The sequence below is a fragment of the Fukomys damarensis genome, unplaced genomic scaffold (genome assembly GCF_012274545.1).
Source record: "Fukomys damarensis isolate Sample0158 unplaced genomic scaffold, DMR_v1.0_HiC HiC_scaffold_15, whole genome shotgun sequence".
Classification (NCBI taxonomy): domain Eukaryota; kingdom Metazoa; phylum Chordata; class Mammalia; order Rodentia; family Bathyergidae; genus Fukomys; species Fukomys damarensis.
The window spans coordinates 62,011,840-62,026,600 of record NW_022900927.1 but is presented as its reverse complement, the minus strand read 5'-3'; the positions used below and the strand labels follow the sequence as shown (position 1 = coordinate 62,026,600).

General features: G+C 44.0%; 1 long non-coding RNA gene across 1 annotated transcript in view; it reads right to left on the bottom strand.

The window, feature by feature from the left end:
* Positions 1-14,129: 14,129 nt before the first annotated feature.
* The window catches only part of LOC104867089, a 46,042-nt gene continuing 45,410 nt past the window's right edge, over positions 14,130-14,761 (bottom strand). Inside the window, exon 4 of the long non-coding RNA XR_781673.2 lies at positions 14,130-14,716. This is a non-coding gene — a long non-coding RNA (uncharacterized LOC104867089). The remainder of the gene's footprint in view (positions 14,717-14,761) is intronic.

Genomic DNA, 14,761 nt, shown 5'->3' with positions numbered 1-14,761 from the left:
AAACAGCACTTCAATAGTCCAGGAAATAATAAGAATCAACAAGTAGGACTGCATCAAATTAAAAAGAAAATAAACTACTGTACAGCAAGAGAAGCAACAGAATAAAGAGATGGCCTGCATAATGAGAGGAAAGTTTCACCAGCTACTCTTCAAACAGAGGATAATGTCCAAAATATATAAAGACTTCACTCCAGAGGTGAAATAATCCAATTTAAAAATGGGCACATGAACTGAACAGATTCTTCTCAAAAGAAGAAGTACATATAACCAATAAGTATACAAAAAAATTTTCAACGACCTTAGCCATCGGGGAAATTCAAATCCAACCTACAGTTTCATCTCATCCCATCAAAAGGGCTATCATCAAAAATACAAAAAATAACTTATAATAGTATAATATGCAAACTATGCAAAATCAAGCAACTCAACAGCATAAAAACAAATAACTTCATTCAAAATTAGCAAAGGACCTGCCTAGGCACTTCTCAAAAGAAGACATATACACATGGCTGATAAGTGGAAGAGAAAGAGTCAACATCAATCTCCATCAGATAAATGCAAATCAAAGCCACACTGAGATATCTTCTTACACCCATTGAAATGGTGCTTAGCAAAAGGACAGAGTAACAGGTGTTGGTGGAGATGTGAAGAGAAAAGAATCCTTCCATACTGATGTAATCAGTACAATTATTACGGACAATGGTATGGAAGTTCTTCAAAAAAATTAAAGACAGAATTATCGTATGGTCTACCAAGCTCACAAGTGGATACCTATTCCAAGGAAGTGCAGTTGGGGTATGGAAGAGAAATGTGCACACCTGTGCTTGTTGCAGCATTATTTGCAGTAGCCAAGATTTGGAGCCGACCTCACTGGCCTTCGGTGGATGCAAGGATAAACAAAACATTGCGTGCACACAGTGCAACACTCTTCTGCCTTACAAAGACTGAAACTATCTATGACAGCATGGATGGACCTAGAAGACACTGTGTTGGGGGAAACGAGCCAGGAATAGTGAGACAGATACCACCTCTGCCCTCACTTCATTGCAGAATCTAAAGAAGGTGAACTCATAGAAAGGTAGAATAGTGATTACTGGGACCAAAGACAGGTCGGTTAAACCATACAAAATTTCAGTTAGACAGAGGAATGATGTCTGGAGGTCCAGAGTATGATGTGGTGACTACTTAATCACAATGTATTACATCTTGAAAATGGCTGAAGGATAGATAGTAATTTTTCTTATCGCAAAAAACAAAGTATGTAAATTATCCATATGTTCATTCACCATACTGAACCATTCTGCAGTGTATATATTTTTCATAATATCATGTACATGACAAATATACAATTACACAGTTGTGTCAATTTTTTGAAATTTAAAACTTATAGTCAGTACTTCCTTTAATCCTCACAGCACCCTTATGAGTCAGATGCTATTATTATCCTTGTTAACTTATGAGGAAACCCAAGCACAAAAATACCACACAGCTTAATAAATGTCTTTCAGTGAGTAAATTCTTGATCTGCAATTCAAACGCAAGGGGCAGAAATTCTAACACGGTTTATCTAAGAACATAAGAAAAAGCCCTTTTCTTCTTTTACCTTCTCTTTCAATGTAAGGGTTTTCTTTGGAAATGGATAAAAATTTAACTAGCCAATGTAAATCTTAGACTTCACTTTCCAGACTCACATGACTAAAAATATCTAAACAAGAATGATAGTACTTACCTGGCATAGAATTCATCTGATTTGGGGTTGGCTTTCCTACATGTTCGTGGGTGTGGACCTTTTCCTACAGGTAAAAGTACTATTTCTACTGTCAGAGAAGGGAAGGACCCTGTTAGAAAGGCCCATGCCCAAGATCCTGATAATACAGTTTGGCAAGACAAACAAATAACACATTTATTCCGGGGCACACATCCTGGGCACATACATGGACACCACACAAAATATGAAAAAGAAACACCTTCTTCAGAGAGGAAAGAGAAACAGGAGGCTGTAAGCAGTTGAAGAGATGGGGTAAACGATTTTTGGAGAAAGAGATGAGTCCAGAAAGATACAGAAGCCTGGATCTTGCACCTCTGAGTTCTGGGTGTGGTGTTTGATTTTTCATTCTGTTCCGCAGTAGAATGAGTTTACTCTGAGTTCCCGGCAGATGAAATTTCAGTAAAATTTATAGGCAAACTTAATTCCTCTTTGAAAAGTTCCAGTTTTAGGTAAATAAATCAAAATGAGAGAAAAATCTCTCACTGTACTCTGGAAGAGAAAGAAGATCAGAGAAAAATCTGGAGATGGGAGGGGAGGAGGCACAAGAAAAGTCAGAGAGACCTTGGAGCAGAGACTGTTGGCGTACTGCAAGTTGGGGTGCCATCTTATGAACCCTAGCACCGACACTGGTGGCACCCACCCAGAGGCCTTCTCCAACTTCTGATGTCCAGACATTGTAAAGCACAGCGTGCATGGAGGAGGAAGCGACTGTGTTTGTGGAAATGGTCCCCACAGGGGAGTCCTCCCTGCACTATGAGGAAACAATCCACACAGTCCCAGAGGACCAAGCACCCTTCAAGCAACACCAGGAAGAAGACACATAAATGGAGGCTTCCGTCTCATCGCTCAAAAGTACTGTTCTCAACTTTTTGTCATCATTCCCTGCTATGGAGCACTTTTCAGGCTTTTTCCTTCATTGCTCCTACCATGACTTATTTCTTCTCCAAGAAACTGCATTTCATCCCTCTGCAGTGATATTGCCTCGTTGAGAATGCATGGCATCATGAAATGCACATCTGTGTCCTGTCAAAATTCAGCAGTTCAAATCCGAGTTTACAAATCCATTACTAGGAGGTGGGGCCTCAGGACTCTGAGGACAGAGCCCTTGTTCAGGGAGGGATGGGAGAGATGGCCTTCTCCTTCTGTCTGCTCTCCTCCAAATTAAGAAGACAGGCATCAAGAAACCAGGAAAGACTGGGGATTTAGTTCAGTGGTTCTGCCGCATGCCTCTTGAGCAAAAGGACCTGAGTTCGATCCCCAGTATCAAAAAATTAGGAAGAAAGGAAGGAAAGAACCAGGTAGCACGTTGGTCTTAGACTTTCCCATAAGTAATAAATTTCTATTTTTTAAACCATCCATCTATTTGTTATAGCTGCCTGAGCTGAAGAAGATTCATGGCCTAAAGTGATTCATTTGTGACTCCAAAAGTCATTTTGGGAAATGGAGCTGACCTGTGGCCTCACTAAAACTCCAGTAATGGTCAAGTTCACCTACAGAATTAGACTAAATCTTTCTTTCCTCAGTGCTTTCCTCCTGAGGCATAGAAACACTGTGTATGTACCTGCGTGTTTTGGTGGAGGTTGTGCAACTCGTTCTGTGAAATGAGTCACAAGTAACAGGGTCATCTGTCTTTTCCAGGCCAGCACATGCTACTGTGTGCTGCTGCAAACAACCACTTGCTGCAGTTTGGATCTTAAGTGACCTCCAAATGCCTGTGTATGAAAGGCTTGGTTGGCAGGGAACTCTTGGGGGAGGTGGTAGGTGATGGAACCTTTAAAGGCGGGGCCAAGAGAGAGGTCTTTTTGTCAATGGGCCCTTGAAGGGGATGATAGGATTCTAGCCTCTTTTTCTCTTTCTTTCCCCATTCTGAGTTGAGTAGCTTTGCTGTACCACACACTCCTACCTCCATGTGCAACTTCACCACAGTCCCCAAACTGGGGCCACCAAGTCATAGACTGAAACCCAACACCCAAAATGAACCTCCTCTCTTTATCCATCAAAATGAATGAGAACCCACTATGTGCCGGGCACTGTCCTGGGCACACAGGACACAGCAATTATCCAGACAGGTCCCTGCCCTCATGGTAAAGCTACTCTCATGAGGGAATCTAGTGAGATCAAATTTAGCAACCCTTCAGCCGGAAGATAAATGATCTGCTGTGAAAGAAAATCAGTCCTCATCTAACATGAGGGGATTCCATCATCAGATTTCCTATTAAAGCTTCCCCAAATTGAAACCAAATCGAGAGGACAGTGTTCCCCCTGCTCCCATTCCAAGTCACTGAAGGATTATTAAAATCTTACTCCTCCACTTAGGAAGGTAAGTGGCTTGGGAAGGTTGCAGGAAGAAATCTTTGGAGGGGAAGCAGGGCTTAGCAAACTGTGAAAGCGTGAAGATGCCTTCCAGAGATGTGAAAGTGCATATAATCTGCCCAAACCGAATGGACCACAGAAGCACCAACTTAGCAAATGAACTCATTCACCAAAACATCAACTCGGGCTCCCAAAAAAGGGATTTTATTTTGCCTAAGCCCCCATAATACTCACAGGGAAACATTCATTTCCCACAGGATGAAGCCTGTTCTTTCTCAGGAGGAACCTTGAGCAGATACACAAACAATTAAACTGAAATGGACCATGGGAACCCCCACTGCAGTTCAAACACCGCAGCCATCAAAGCCAGCCAGCCAAAACCAGCTGCGTATGATCTTCCTTTGAGGCTCAATGAACTAGGGCTTTGTAAGACCAGGGGTGAGAAAAGATTTAAAAGACAAGAGCCCTCCTTGATTTCCTGGTGACCTCTTTGAATTGCACGCTTTCTCTCAGAATGCAGTTAGCCCCTAATCCCTACGCCTTCCACCAAAAATCTCTTCTAAGCCCCTCAGCCAAGCATGCCTAGAAAAAAAATGGTGGGTCCCGCGGCCCCGTCTCCCCAACCCAGCACGAACCCTCCCTGACAAATCTGGATCCTGAAAATACAAAATGAGAGGGAGGCAAGGTTTCCTCCTTTGCTGAATCAGCAAGTTCTGGGAAACGTGATCCTGTGCCTTAAAACCGTGGTTATTGTAAAACAATAAAATAAAATGAAAAAGGATACCAATCTTATTGTTGTAGGTCCCCATAGGCCAATATGAAAAATTTTTATGCTTTAGTAATTCTATTTAGATTTTTCCAGCTCAGATGAGGCACATGTCTGAGGGTCAACATCAGGGGCTGGTTTTGTTGTTGTTTTTATTTATTTATTTATTTATTTTTCTGAGAAGTTGCTAAAGAATTGTTTTTAAAAAAGAAGCATATCATGGGGATTTGGCTCAGTGGTTCTGCCGCCTTCCTCGCAAGCATAAGGGCCCGAGTTCAATTCCCGGTGCACCCCCCAAAGAAGCATATCATTAATTCAGCTGCCTGTTTTTGACTTAGGCCTAATATTAAGGCTCAGAAATTTATAAAAAGCTTTCCTGCATAAAGAATCACTGGTACAATGTCGGAAGAGAAAGAAACAGGAAAGGAATATGTGAATGAATCTTCTTCCTAGAAGAAAACACACAGCCTGGGCTCGGGTGTCAGAGGCAGATGAGCGGATCCACGGTAATCCGCTGTGCGCCCCTTTATTTCAACGCGCCCGGAAAGCAGAACAGGAAGCAGCTCTGAGAGCTCACTTCCGTAGGCGGCTTTGGTCTCCCAGCGGACTCGTCCCTCGCCGAGTACCGTGGCCGGGGCGCACAACAGCCCAGCAGCCTGAGGTCTGGAGAAGGCAACCGACTCGACCCAGTCCCTCGCGCTGGCCGCTCTGCGTGCTCCGCACAGCCGCGTGAAGTTCGTCATTTTCTCGGGGCCCCAGATTCTTTCTCAAAAATCCTTTCCAATCCTACCCGGGGCTTCGTATTTTACGGCTTCGTTTCTTGTAAAACGAGTTTCTTTCAAAGACTTTCATCAACAAATGTAGGTGAACTCTTTGGCTTGGCTGGAAAGTGTAAGGAGGACACGAGAAATAGGAAGGAAGAAAACACCACGAATTATTTCTTGGGTTGCTTTTATTTTACAGTCTATGCCAAGTCTTGGGGGGAAAGACGTAGGAAACTGCAAGGATGTGTCCTGTGCGTATTTACTCATTTCTTTGTACGAATGTGGCTGCGTTCAAGCAGCCCTGTTAAAATAGACCTGATTCGGGGCCTGACGCATCTCACATCCTGGCAGATGGAAGCCGGGTACCAACTTGTCCCCCCTACTACTCGGGGCGTGTGCGGAGGGATGGGGCCCCTCCTGCCTCTGAGTATTCGTGCATCAAATGAGTAGAGGGGCGCTTCCTCCCCAAGGGCTGGAGCGGGGGACCCAGGGAAGCACAGAACACATCACGCTCACCCCGGCTCTAAGCCTTGTACACCGCTGAGAAGCCAGTCAGGGGCCCTCGTGGACCACTTCTCACTCTGCTGAAGCAAGTCTTCCCTCTCTGCTTTAGCCCTTTGTTTTCAGTCCACGTGTGCAGTCCCCAACAATCGCCTTCACCCCGTGGAACTGGTACACGCACAGAACACATCTTAATTCTTTTCACCTCTCCCTCCCCATGTCTCTGTCTCCCTCCCACTTGCAAGAGATCTCTGTCCTTGTTTCTTATTGCAAATCTTTTAGCCTCTACACACTGGAGAAGGTGAACTACTTCCGTACTATTTTGGAGCATTTCCTGGCACGTGGACACCATCCTCTGTGCTTTACAAATATTCACCGATGAGCTCTTCCTTTGGCTCCCACCAGGCAGGCCCTGTTCTTGCACCCACTTAGTAGGAGAGGAAGCTGACCCACCAGGAGGTAAGAAATCCACCCAGGCTCTCCAGGGAACACGTGAAAGAGCGAGGGTTCAAATCCAAGCCCTAGGGCCTGGAGCCCTCATTCCCAGCCTGGTCTACTCTGCTCCGGGCACCCAGCCCCTGCTTGGCCCCGGCCCTCACCCAGGCCCTGCTCTCAGCCCCTTCACACGAAGTGCACCTCGGTCTGGATCAAGGCCCTGCTGACCCAGGGCATCCCTGCCCCTCCGTCCCTCAGGGTTCACCTGTGTCCTGCATCCTCTTCAGGTGTCCAGCATGGCACTGTGCCCTCTTCCGTGCTCTCCCCTGCCCTTCAGCCTCCCGGTGTCCGGCAGAGCTGCTGCAGTCCACTGGGGTGGGACCTGTGCCTTGTTTTCCTGGGTACCCAACTCCATATTTCCCTACTGATACAATATTCTTTCCTTCACTTCTTTTCTGAGCAAGCTTTAGCCCCCTCACTTTACGACACATCCTAGGGTTACCTTGGCAATCAAAACACAACCAGACAGAGGAGAGGGAAAAGCAGTTCTAAGAAACAGTTAAGACCACAGTTTTAAGCCAGATTATCCAGACTCAAATCCAAGTTCTCCCAAGTCTGTGAGCTTGGGCAAGTTATTTAGTTTCTGTGGGCCTCTGTTTTCCTGAGCTGTAAAATGGGTTCTGTGCAGAAAGAGTTTATCAACCTCACAGGCTTGCCCTGAGAACTGAAAGATTTAATACATTCAGCCGGGAGTGGTGGCGTGCTCCTGTAATCCCAGCACTTGTGAGGCTAAGGCAGGAGTATCGCTGTGAGTTCGAGACCAGCCTGGGCTACATAGTAACTTCCAGGTCAGTCTCAACTACATAGTGAGACCCTGTCTCAAAAAACCAAAAAAAAAAATCGTTCATTCAGAGTATGTGGGGCCTGCTGACCCCTAGGACAAACTTCAAGGGTCAGCTCTTTGTGTTAATGTCGTGGAGCTGCCATGCTGAGGGGAGGGCAGGGAGGACTTAGATACATACCACTCCCAGCTAGAGCAAATGAGAAAGGAGCTGTGTGATTTAATGGTGTGAAATACGGTAAAGCCTTGGTTTGCAAGCACAATGCTTCCAGACACATGCTTGTCATCCAAAGCACTTGTATACTAAAGCAAATTTCCCCATAAGAAATAATGGAAACTCAAACGATTCATTCCACATACAAATGTTCACAGTGTTGTAGTATAATACAGAGTGATAAAGGAAATGCAAACTGCAAAGAAAAATAAATAAATTTACCTGCACTGAACCTTTGAAAAACTTTCATGGCTGGTGCGAGGGAGAGAAGAGAGAGGAGGGTCATCGTCGGGACGACTTTCACTGTCACTAAGGGAACTGCTGCTCTCTATTGGCCCCAACGGAATCTCTCTCTTTTCCTGACCTCCTCTGAGGTGAGAGACCTCTGACTTCTTCTTCCCCTCCTTTGAAGATGAAATCTCCTCCATATCCTTCTGCTGTTAGGAGACGATCACCCACAATCCTGCGGCGGGGGGAAATGACTGGCTCGGGTGTGATCATGTGACATTCAGCATCAGGGGCTACTCATATTACAAGATGTTACCCCTTTACCAAGGTAAAATTTATTAGAAAGCTTTGCTTGTCCTGTGGGACCTGCTCAAAACAAGTTACTCACAACCCAAGGTTTGACAGTATCTGTATTCATTTGTCAAAACCAGTTTTAAAATTTAAAAAAAGAGGTAATTTTGTACGGTACAAATTAAAATGCTCACACAGAAAAGGAAAGTCACGAATTGTGCCTGGAGAAAGAAAGAAAACCTTCACGAAGGCGTTGGACCTGGATCACACCCCTTGTGTGTCGACAGTGACAGGATGAGAAGGGAAGAGATGGCATCACAGCCAGAGCCACCGCTGTGACGGAATAAGGGGGGCAGCAAGAGAGTTCAACTGGAGACTTATGATCAGAACACAGGGTCCAAAGAGGGGTGCAAAACTTTAGGAAAAGGGCCAACTTCCCACTATCACACTAAGCTCCTTCACATTTAGTCCGCAGGGTCATGAGAGATGCTGGTTAGTGATTTCTAAAGTGCTGATAAAACTTGGTGGCAAAACGCAGTGTGTGCGTGGGGCTGGGGCAGACAGCTGTGGTTTGAGTGTCAACTCCATTGCCTACTATGTGAGCCTAGCCACGTCCCTTAACTTGTGCGAGTCTCGGTGTGCTTGTCTGTAAGGCGGGCTCTTTAGGAGAAGCCTAGGAGGACAGTTGTAAAGGTCAGAAATAATGTGTATGTGACACTCAGTGGATTCCCTGACAGATTAGTCATTGCCAACTAAGAGGAGCCCCTTTAGGAAGCATTAGTAATGTTTTTGAGCACTGTCTTTTATAGGAACAGATCCGTTAGCAACCTGCAGGGACTAATTTAACCCTAACTATATTCAATCTATGCACTAAAGGTCAGTACTATCATTCCCTAATCAGGAGGGTTTAGGAAGACCAAGAGCTCTTGTGCCGAGGACATGCATCATCCAAATAATACCCACGTGGATTAATATTTGCACAGCACATTTCCATATGGGAAGCACTTTTGTGAGGATCGACCCTCTTGTTCATCACAGTCGCCTTCCGAGAGAAATTTCTATCATCGTCCTCAGCTGGACAGGAAGCAGGCAGTCCTGCTAGAGTTTCCATCCTGATAACTGGCAGGGTTGGGAAACTGGATGCCTGAAAATGTAAACCATGCCTCGGTCTGCTGACTCGATTCCCTAAAGGACTGAAAACAGAATTTGTTCTAAAAGCTTGAGAAGTTGTTACCTGATGTTCTCAATTAATAATGATAATGCAGACGATTATAGGACCATAAAATTTTTGTGTGGGGTCCATCAAAGACCATCCCATTTAACCTTCTCGTTTTACAAAAGAGGGTTCAGAAAAGGGGAATTAAATGACTCCTCCGCAGTCACTTTGAACATTCACGGCTGTGCTTCTAGTTAAAGATGGCAGATTTAGCATATGCTTTGCTTCCCGTTCCACCCCAAACCCACTAAAAAGGCAGTAAAGGGATGGGGACTGATTTTAAAGACATTAACCCATAAGGACAGAAAGAATCAGGGAAAAACAACAACAACAACATTCTGGAAGATGGAAAGCAGATGGCTGAGTTGTAAGTGGTTTCGGAGACCCCCGAAGGCTGAAATTTAAGCTGATGGCGAGGGAATCCCAGAAGCAACTTGCAGAAAACAACCTCTGGAAGTCTCAGAAATGACTCGCAAGCGTTACAGAAGTGTGAACGTGGCTAATAGTTGAAGCAGACATAGGAGTCGCTAGAATCTGTTTGAGAAATCTTTCCTTCCTGGAAACCTGCTTCACGGAGAAGATGCATCAGAAAGATCTGGACAAGGTTTTCCAGGCACTGCTGAGTCCAAGAGCAGCCTGCTGAAAACAAGGACAACTGCTCGGAGTGTGCATGCAGCGTGGTGGGAACCACGATTGGGCTCACCTTGCTCCCAGAACACTGACAGCAGCACTTCAGCCCCAGGGCTAAGCACTGAATCACTGCATCTACCCTGGGAACTCTTTTCAACTGCAAAGACCTAAAGACACGAATGGTGGACCATCCTCAAAGAAATAGCCCCTGTTGGGTCGCCTCAGCAGCACCCAGGAGACCACAGGTCCCTTGCACACACAGACCTCTCCTTAGTTGCTTCCTGCTCTTCTCTTGGAGTTACCAAATTTTTAAAAATATGATCTTTGGAACATATTAAGATATATTTATTGCTTATCTTTATTGCTTAAATTCAGATTTACCTGAGTGTTCCATGTCGTACCTGATGACTCTCACCCCTCTTATCCACATAAGGACACCCAAGAATCACCAGACATTTTCAGGAAGTCTCAGTATGAGAGGAAGTGACTAAACTATTTTAATGAAAGAAGAGAACATAAAGAAAAAAATACAAAGAAATAATAATTTCAAAAGTAGTATGTCAGGGCCTGTGTTTAGATGTCCCTCCAAAGCCTCATGCCGTCATAGGCGGGGATTTTTGCGAGGTGATTGAATTTAGTGTGTGTGTGATGATAGGATTAAGAGTGTGATCACTAAATCAGTCCGCTGATTGGTTTGGCACTGCCCTAATCCCGGTAGCCTAGAGAGAGCATAAAAGGGACAAAAGAAGCCGCTAAGCTCCCTTTCTTGCTTTGCTACCTTCTGCCCGCCATGGACTGTTTCCTCTGTTCAGTGCCTATCTGCCTGCCACCCTGCCTTGGAGCCAGCTGATTATGGACCGAAACCTCCAAGGACTGGGAGCTCAATAAACCTTTCCTCCTTTAACTTCGGGTGTCAAGTATTTTATCCCAGCAACAAGAAAAGCAACAAAAACACCATGAAATTTGTTTTCTCAAGAGGATATTGTAGCTTTGAAATATGAATAGTTTGTTGAAAGATAAATATCCAAGGAGCATAAAAGAGTGATTATTGATTAAAGTTATGAGAACAGAAGTGAAAACTTCAACAGAGGAATTTGAAGAGAAAGAAAAATTATAAAGGAGGACATAGAAAATGAAGGTTAAAAAAGGATAAAAGAAACAATTCAAGAAAACTTTCCAGAACTGAGCGGAATAAGTGTGCAGATGGAAAGTATCCTCTGAGAACAAGAGATGACAAAACCCCCTCAGTAATGAGGAAGGAAGGAGGAAGGGAAGGGGCTGACGTGAGATCACGATCAGAACAGGAGGTGGTGATTGCTATCAAGCAATGGGTTTATGCTTGCCCTGGTCTAGAATTAATACGGGAGTTTAATAAACCAATCAAGCCCAAAGAGGTGAGGTCTGCACTCGTAATAATATACATGAATAAGCAGTATAAAGAGCCCTAGATCAGAAATGAGACACACATTCTACTTTTATGTCTGCTTCTGTGTGATCTAAAACAAGTCACTTCACATTGCCGAGCTACAGTTTCTAATGCAAATTTAGATGATAAAATCCTATAATTCACTTTAAGCAGCCGTGAGGCATAGACTATAGATTACATGTGTGCATAATTCATTTTATTGTATTTAATTTTTTTTCAGTACCAGGGATCGAACTCAGGTCCTTGAACTTGCAAGGCAGGTGGCAGAACACTGAGCTAAATCCCTGGCAATAATCTGATTCAAATGTTTGCCACATGTACCAAAAAAATCTAGCTTAAAACTGCAACCTCCTCTTTCTTGAGTTGAATTTGCTCATCTTTTTGTTGTTGTTGTTGTTGTTGTTGTTGTTCATCTTTTTTCTTGAATACCACATATTAGCTTTGTTTCATTTTATTTTTTGTGATGCTGGGGATGGAACCCAGGGCCTCAGCTTGCTAGGCAAGCACTCTACCAGTGAGCTACACCCTCAGTTTACTTTTATATAATTACAAATTCACATTTCTGTGACAACCCCAGGATTTATTCATCCATCTCCAAGTTATAGTTAAGACTATTTACAATTACAGAGTGTATAATAGTGAAATCTTTCAATTTAGTGAAGATAGTCAATAAAAATGATTACTACACTGCACACTTTCTATATAGGATAAATTCTATGGAGGAAAATGAAGTGGAGATACAGCTCAGTGTGAAGGCTCTAAATTCAATCCCCAGCGGTGAAGAAAAAAAAGTGTATTTTATTTTAAAAGGAAGACATTAAATTACTTTCAGCCTCATCAGATTTGCAACGTACACTCCTTTGTCTGGCTCTCACTTTATCTGTGTGATCCTTGAGGGCATGCCTGGAGCTAGACAGTGTAAACATGGCATACCTCATACTGAGAAAACGGAGCCCGGAAAGGCTCTGCCTCTGCCTTGTGAGCAAGTGGGGTGGTTGGTCTCTGTGTAGCAGACGCAGAGGGAGACTTTGGGTTTTCCAACCTCAGTCGCTCAGTGCATCGCCTGCCATGCGACAGCAACGCCCAATTAACGCCTGTTCAAGACAAAGAGCTATGCGCAAATCAGCCGCCAGGGGGTGTGCCCACTCCCCCACGGAAAGAAATGTTGGTCTTGGCGAACACAACCGGCAGAAAGAAAGAAAGAAAGAAAGAAAGAAAGAAAGAAAGAAAGAAAGAAAGAAAAAACACTTTAACCGAACAAAGTGCTTTCTCCAGTTTATACCAAAAAAGATTTCATGAAATGGAATTGGCCACATCACGGCAGACCCTTTGTTGTGTGCCTGAGCTGCCAGCTGTCCGTGAGACTCAGCTATGCTCGGCCTCCTGACTTCTACTTCTCCAGACTCCTTGAAAAAAGTGTGTGTGTGTGTGTTTTTAAATGGTCCCTCCAAAGAAAAGGGTAATGAAATGGAAGTAGCGGTGTTTCCCGACGTGGGTCAAATCGTACGTGCTGAGCAAAAAAAAAAAAAAAAAAAAAAAACCCTTTTTTTTTCCATTCAACTCTGCTGTTTTGAATTTCCTTGAGTTTGCTTTAAAAGAAAACTTGGGAGAAGAGAACTTGGCCTGTGGCACAGAAATGGCCCGTGGTGGCTGCGAGAGTCCCCTTGTGGAAGGAGCTCCCTGGAAAGGGGCAAGCTGGGACCTCCTGCTCCCATCCTGTGGCAGAGGCCAGAGCTCACACAGACACACACACACACACACACACACACACACACACACACAGGCACGTGCCATAAGCAGTTGCTTTACAAGACTTCAAGAGTTCCACCTGCCAACCACATTTTCCTTATTTGATGAAGATTAAATTTTGTAAACAACCCATTGTCTGACAAAATACTATGTGCTTATTCTCAGCCAACACGTGCTCCAAACAGGTTTGTCCAACACATGTCAAAGTCTCCTGTGCTGGAGAGCCCAGGAGAGTTTCCAGAGGGAATTCTGTCAGTGCGCATCAGCTGTCTATCATCACTCAAGATTGACTGGTCATTTGCTGTGGCCTTGGTCTGACTGAGACCCTGTAGGAGGAGCAAAGAGGCTCCTGCAACGCTGTCCTCATGGCAAATCACCAACTCGATTCTTGCTTTATTAGTCATTTAGGATATTTTCCTGTGTCTGTACTGTGTGTGCCTGCGTGTGAATTCGTAGCTCTAACATCCAAGTTAAGCAAGTTTAAAACATTATTCACCTCATCCCCTCCGTACAGGACCGTTTACAAAATCACCCAAGGACAGATCCCAGAGTCTGTTGGCCCCGTGGTCTAGGATAGTACCTTCTGTTGCCCTTCCCTGAAGGCAGAGGGAAGGCAAGGACTGAATGGTAGAAGAGCGCGAATAAGACTTCGTGCTCAGTACCTCGGGTGTCTCACCATCACGTGAAGCTTTGATGTTTCTTTTCAAGAAGGACTCATTCCATAATAGCACGTCCCAGGAACCATCTGTGCACATTACAATCACATATTAATTTCTTATTTACACTACATTATTTAAATGGAAAATCATGATCACCCTCAAAATGTCAGTGAGAGTAGTTATTTTTGGGCAAAAATAATTTTGTGAGGTGATTAGTTCCTAGCATTTTCCAGTTATGTCAATAAAAATTAAAATAGAAAAAAAACTTTAAAATCTTCCAGAACACAAGGAATAGATGATATAGTTTCTGAAAATGCAATGATTATTTTACTAAACATTTCACAAGTATGTAGTGGGGCTTTCTATACAGAAGATGCTGCCCTAGGAGCTGTGCAAGTGTCTACAAAGACTGATGATATATGTGAGATATATAGATATAGATATAGACGTATTTCCCCCTTCATTGGTCTAATAAACTAGGCAGGGTAAAGGCAGAGAAATCAGACTCTTAAAATATTCAACCTTGATCAGACAGCCATCAGTTGGGACTGCAGGTAGCTCACACTAAGTCCACAGGTACTGTGGTTAAATCCTCAGTTAAATGTTCCCTTAGGGCTCAGGTGTTGAAACCTCTGGGGAGGTGCAGGCAGCAGAACCTCTAGCTCAGTGGGCCTAGTGAGCAGGCAGAACAGTTGGTTATCATGCAGCAGACAGAAGTTAGGCCATTGAGGGGTTGTCCTTGAAAGGGATGTTGGGACCCCAACACCTTCTTTTGCAGTCTCTTTGTTTCCCAAGTGCCATGAGGTGAATAGGCTTCTTCTACTGACACCTGCTTCTACCATGATGGTCTAGGCCACCACTGGCCCAATATAGAAGAGTCAAGCAGCCATGGACTGAATCCTCTGAAGCTCTGAGCTAAAAAAAAAAAAAAAAAAAAAAAAAAAAAAAAAAAAAAAAAAA